Source organism: Lissotriton vulgaris, chromosome 7 (genome assembly GCF_964263255.1).
Source record: "Lissotriton vulgaris chromosome 7, aLisVul1.2, whole genome shotgun sequence".
Taxonomy (NCBI): Eukaryota; Metazoa; Chordata; class Amphibia; order Caudata; family Salamandridae; genus Lissotriton; species Lissotriton vulgaris.
Window position 1 is genome coordinate 1,213,418,100 of NC_141695.1, and position 5,816 is coordinate 1,213,423,915.

The 5,816-nt window shown below is 53.1% G+C and overlaps 1 pseudogene; it reads right to left on the reverse strand.

The window, feature by feature from the left end:
* Positions 1-2,968: 2,968 nt before the first annotated feature.
* Positions 2,969-4,715, reverse strand: LOC147703261 (uncharacterized; annotated as a pseudogene).
* Positions 4,716-5,816: the final 1,101 nt, after the last annotated feature.

Genomic DNA, 5,816 nt, shown 5'->3' on the forward strand with positions numbered 1-5,816 from the left:
TACAAACAGCGCACACAAGTGCATACAAGCCTCTACCCAGGGCAAGACAAAACAAACAACAGGCAGAAAACTCCTGGATGACACATGTGTGCCTCACACAATACAGGGGCACACACACATCCACTACAAACTGACACCCTTCACTCTGCACACCTCTGCTACACCCAACACCACGCATCTTATGTATGCCATGGCACCAGGACCAAGGCCCAACACAAGATGACCATACACATACAAGGCAGGGCACACAGAAAGCAATCCACACACATACTACATTACATATCCCAGCCAGCTTCAAAACATTTGCACAGCATCACACCCTGTGCTGGCAGTGTCCCCCAACCACACATGTGAACAGTGTAGGCAACAACAGCAAATCACTAACAAGATGACTGCATGCCAGGTAAAATAGCCATCGCAGATCACACAATTTGCAGGCTCAGAATGGACTTAAGACCCCGTCACCTCTGCCCAAAATTATGATGGCTGCAAAGAGCCTTGCAATGTTGAAGTGATACATGGAGCATGGTGCACAGGCAATCAAATGCGAACAGAAACAGAACTTTAATCAGCAAGGACACCGACAAAACACACACCAGAAGTAACTGTATTTATTCACATATTGCACAGATGCAGTGGTACAACAGTAGTAGACAACAGCAAGGCTCAAAATGATGCAAAAATGCTATATACCATGCACAGGTGAAACACAAACAGAAAGGCCAGTGTCCATAGCACAGGGGAGAAGCCAACACAGCAGAGCAACAGGGCCAGTGTCCATGGCAGGTGAGAGGCCAACACAGCAGAGCAACAGGGCCAGTGTCCATGGCAGGTGAGAGGCGAACACAGCAGAGCAACAGGGCCAGTGTCCATGGCAGGTGAGAGGCCAACACAGCAGAGCAACTGGGCCAGTGTCCAAGGCACAGGTGCGAGCACAACTGAACGTTTTCCTGATACTGTGATCATTGTGTTGATGGATGTGTGCAGAGTTTACATGATGCATTGAGGTGTGACAGGTACAGCAGATGGGTATGATACAGACATGGTACTTTCCTTACTTACTTGGCGGATGTTGCAGCACCTTGCCCGCACATGTGAATTGTGTTCTCCAGTATGTGCGCATTCACATTCTCCGATGTGTTTGTGGCACTTGTGTATTGTCAGTGGAGAGGTGTGCCCTTTGTGTGTATCAAAAGGCCAGCCAAGTAACCTTGTGTGCCATGCATCTCTCAGCCAGTCGATGTTTTTCCATGATATCATTGATGGTATGTGCTGTGGCCATCTCATGATAGTTTCACTGACATTTCAAATTTTACATCTCAACTAGTAGGAGGCCAAATCTCCTACGTCACCTGACAGTGCTGGAGGACATGGAGAATGAGGCAATAATACGGAATTTCCGCTTGGATAGACCAACACTGAAGATCCTGTGTGATCTATTGGAGCCCCACCTGCAGCCTCGCCGCCACTATCCAACGGCATTCACACCCACATACAAGGTGATGGCGGCACTACTTCTTTGCGACAGGTTACTTCCAGGAGCCCGTGGCTAGCGCTGGAGGGATGTCGCAGCCCATGTTCAGCATGGTGCTGAGGGATGTTCTTGCTGCCATGATGCTGTATCGGAATCGCTACATCCATTTCCCTGGGGGAGGAGAACTGGCTGCCGTGAAGGGGGACTTCTATCCCCTTGGGCGCATCCCACATGTTGGTGCCATCGATTGCACCCATATAGGTCTGGTGGCACCACAGGCGACGGAGCACATTTATAGGAACCGCAAACATTATCATTCCATCAATGTGCAGGTGGTGTGCCTTGCTGTCATGACCATTTCTCATGTATGTGCGAAGTATCCAGGCTCGGCGCATGATTTGTACATCATAAGGAACAGCATGGTGCCACGGATGATGGAGAATCTGCATCCCGAGCGTGCTTGGTTTGTGGGTGAGTATGCCTACTGATATGGTGTGCTGTGTGTTACCTGATGCACTCTGGCTGTGCAACATTGCAATGGGTGTTTGTCATTCACATGTGACTCAGCATATCCCAGTAGGCCATGGCTGTTGAGCCCCCTCAGGAATCCCAGGACCCCGGGTGACTTTTGGCCTGCTGAAGTCAAGATTCCGCTGCCTTGACAGGACCGGAGGTGCACTGGCATACTCACCTGGGAAGGTGTGCAAAATCGTTGTGGCATGCTGCATGCTGCACAACCTGGCCATCCACAAGAGGGTCCCCCTGCTCCTGGACGATGGTGAGGAACCAAGGCCACCACCTGCTCAAGGACCTGAGTCTAGTAATGAGGACAGTGGAGAGGAGGAAGGAGTAGACCTGCACCAGCAGCTCATCGAACGCTACTTCACTTGAAGGTGGGTGAGGAGGTACAACATGTACATTGTCTGGTGTGGTTGCTGTTGTTGTGAAGGGCTATGCGCGGATGTAACCGACAGGCACACGTTCAGTCACCTGTGTGTGGTAAATGTGACATTGACGTACCATATGGGGACGTATGCTGGACCCTATTTGTTCACACCTGCAGCCCATTGTCCAGCATGCCTGTTGTGTCTTGTGTATGTTTTGTGTAGTGTTCCACCTGTGATGCCACAATGAGACCAGTGACTGTTGTTCTGTTGTGTCTCCCTAGGTGCTACTGACGAATCATGCACTACAAACTGTACAGCATTTGGACACATCATGGACCTTGTCAACATTGTAAATATTACACTAAAAACGATACTGCACAAAATCTGGTGCATCAGGTATTTTATTTTGACAGTGGACATGTGATTTGTGCGAGAATATTTACATGACAGTGGGGAATGAGCAGTGAGTTGACAGTCCTGTTCGATGAGATGCAAGAGTACAGTCCACATGGACGTGGTGACACAGTCCAACAGACAGGTGCCATTGCCAAGGAAATGTGGGGAAAGACAGTCCAAACAGTCAATGCAGTAGGGAAGAGGGTTGTCATCATGGCTGGCTCTGTGACTGGCGTGTGGGAGGTGCTTTTCCTCCGGAGACTCCCAGGCTCTTTTTTGGACGCCCCCTAGATCTTTTTGGCGGGGGGCCTTTTGAATGGCCAGCGGCATGAGGGGACTCACCGCTCTCTCTTGGCCCAGGGGAGGATGATGCACTGTCATCCTGCGGCACAACAGGAGGGGACGGAGGTGGTGGTTTGGACACAGGCCTGTCCCTCTGCAATGCCACTTGCTGACCCATGAGGTCCACCATCTGTCCAAGGCAGTTGTCGATGGACCTCATCAGCAGGATGAGCTCCCTTAAAAGTTCCTCCGACCGGCCACTTTGTCCCTGGACCTCTTGGTATGCCTCCACTACTCTGGTGAAGTGGTCCAGGGATGGTGTCCACTCCTCCTAAGGTCTGGTGGTGACCCTGGCCCTCCCACCTGCTCTGCTGCCACGGACCTCTTGCCTCGCCACTGTGGGTCCACGCACTCTCTCCCTGCCGTCAACAGTTGTTGCTGTGGCCTGGTCGTCCCCTGGGACAAGGAAGGTGCTGCAGGTGGTACTGGTGGTACTAGTGGTAGTGGCGGTGACGGTGGTGGTGGCTGCGGTTGAGGCAGTGGCCATGACAGCAGGGGTCTGCTGCGCTGTTGTTGCAGCCGGCGTGGTGGCTGGGAGGATGGGGGCCTGGGACCTCTGGGTCTGTGGCACACCGGATGGGCCGGGCTGGAGCTCATCGTCCAAACTGTCCTGGGAGTCCTCATCTGAAAGTCCATGTGCCGGGGGTGGAGACTGGCTCTGCTGGTCGTTGGTGTGGTCCTCAGCAGTGAGTTCTTCATCACCTGTGGATTAGATGGGGAATGGTTAGTGTTGGGCACTGCGCAAGTATTGTGTCAGCTGCGTATAAATGACTGTCTGTAGACTACACAAATATGAAGTAACCAGTAGTACAATTCATGACAACACTGTGTGTAATTTCATAGTGCAGAGGAACATCATTCACTCATACATGTTAGATCTCGATGCATTGTATGCAATTAATGCTGCGTTTAGGAATGCAGGTCTACCACACACACACACACACATCAGGAAGAGTCAAGATAGCTACCTACCTGTTAGAAGGGGCGATATCAGGGGAGGACAGAATGTGTACCTGACCACCCTGGGACCCACCTCTCCTAGGGACACCGCCGAGCACTGGTGGGGAAGAGTCTTGTATCTAGGATCGCACACGCTGAGCTAGCACCACTGACAAAGGGACACCCCACCATAGGTTCTGAAGAACGTATTCTTTATCTTAGCACAGAACTGGATCTTTAAGATCCGCAGGATTCATATTTACAAGCAGAACAAGGGCTCACAGAGTCTCGGTAGGGGTAGGGGTAGCGGAACAGTCTTAATGTTCAGGGTCAATGCAGGTGTGTATCCGGCGCACAGCTCTCAATCCTCGAGCCGGGGGATACGCTACGATCTTGGGTCCAACTGGACCACAATAGTCTCCGAGCCGCGACCAAGTCAGCAGGACTCGAGCAGGAAGGCACAGGAGTTCTTACGATTTTTGGGGAGCCGCGATCCAATCAGCAGGTCTCAGGTGTTCTCCAGGTTGCAAGGGAGCCGGGACCCCGTCTGCAGGGCTCAGATGTTTCAGGCAGAAGTCCTTCTCTGCCGAGCTTGAGCCGCGACAATGTCAGCAGGGCTCACCAAGGTTCCAGGGTTCAAGTAGTTCGTCTTCGGTGTTTTGTCGAGCCGTGACCATGTCAGCAGGGCTCTCTTCATTCCAGGATTCAACTGACGATCTTTCCAGAGCACCCCCTGTTATAGGTCACTTCTCCTTTGAAGTCCGGAGTCCTCGCAGGCCGGGTTCTTAGGGCTTGGGGTCACTTGTCGGGGTTTCCTTCTATTCGGCCCTTTGATCCTTTTAAGTTGGGTCTGGAGCGATCCCAGACATCAAGCCTGCATGGAGCCAGCCCCCAGGGGAGCCGGAGGGTGATCGAAACCCATCTCGCGAGAGGAGGTCGGTGGTGTGAGCGAAAGTACTCCTCCCTGTCCTGCTCCTGGGAACTCTCTATACCCCAGCCGGGCATGGCGCGTCTAGAGCCTAGGTAGCGCTGGGGGCCGGGGTGCAGTGGTTGGCCATTTTAGGTGCAGAGGACTGGGCACCGGAAGTCTTTGGGGCCGAAGGGGTTTGGGGGGCGTCCGGTACTGGGAAGATGGGGGGTGATGCCGGGGAAGTCCTGTGTTATCTGTGGGCTCATGGAGGGATGGAGTCAGGAAGGCTGGGGTAACCAGGGGCCTGGTGTTGTGTATGGGTCAGGGTTGGGTCACTACAGGTCAGGGAGGCCCACGCCACGAGGCCGGGTCTAACACTACCTGCTCGGTGAGGGTGAAGATTGCAATGGCTGACACATGCTCCTGGGTGGGGGAGGCCTGTATCCTGCTCAGCTGTGGGACAGGAGGCATGGTGGAAGTGGTAGTGCAGGCCTCCCTCAAACAGACAGACATCACAAGCAAGAAAGCTACCTACCTGTCGGTGAGGGTGAAGAGTGCAATGGCTGACACATGCTCCTGGGTGGGAGAGCCTGTATCCTGCTCAGCTGTGGGACAGGAGGCATGGTGGGAGTGGTAGTGCAGGCCTCCCTCAAACAGACAGACATCACAAGCAAGATAGCTTTCTACCTGTTCGATGAGGGTGAAGAGTGCAATGGCTGACACATGCTCCCGGGTGGGGGAGGCCTGTATCCTGCTCAGCTGGGGGACAGGAGGCATGGTGGGAGTGGGAGTGCAGGCCTCCCTCAAACAGACAGACATCACAAGCAGGATAGCTACCTACCTGTTCGATGAGAGTGAAGAGTGCAAT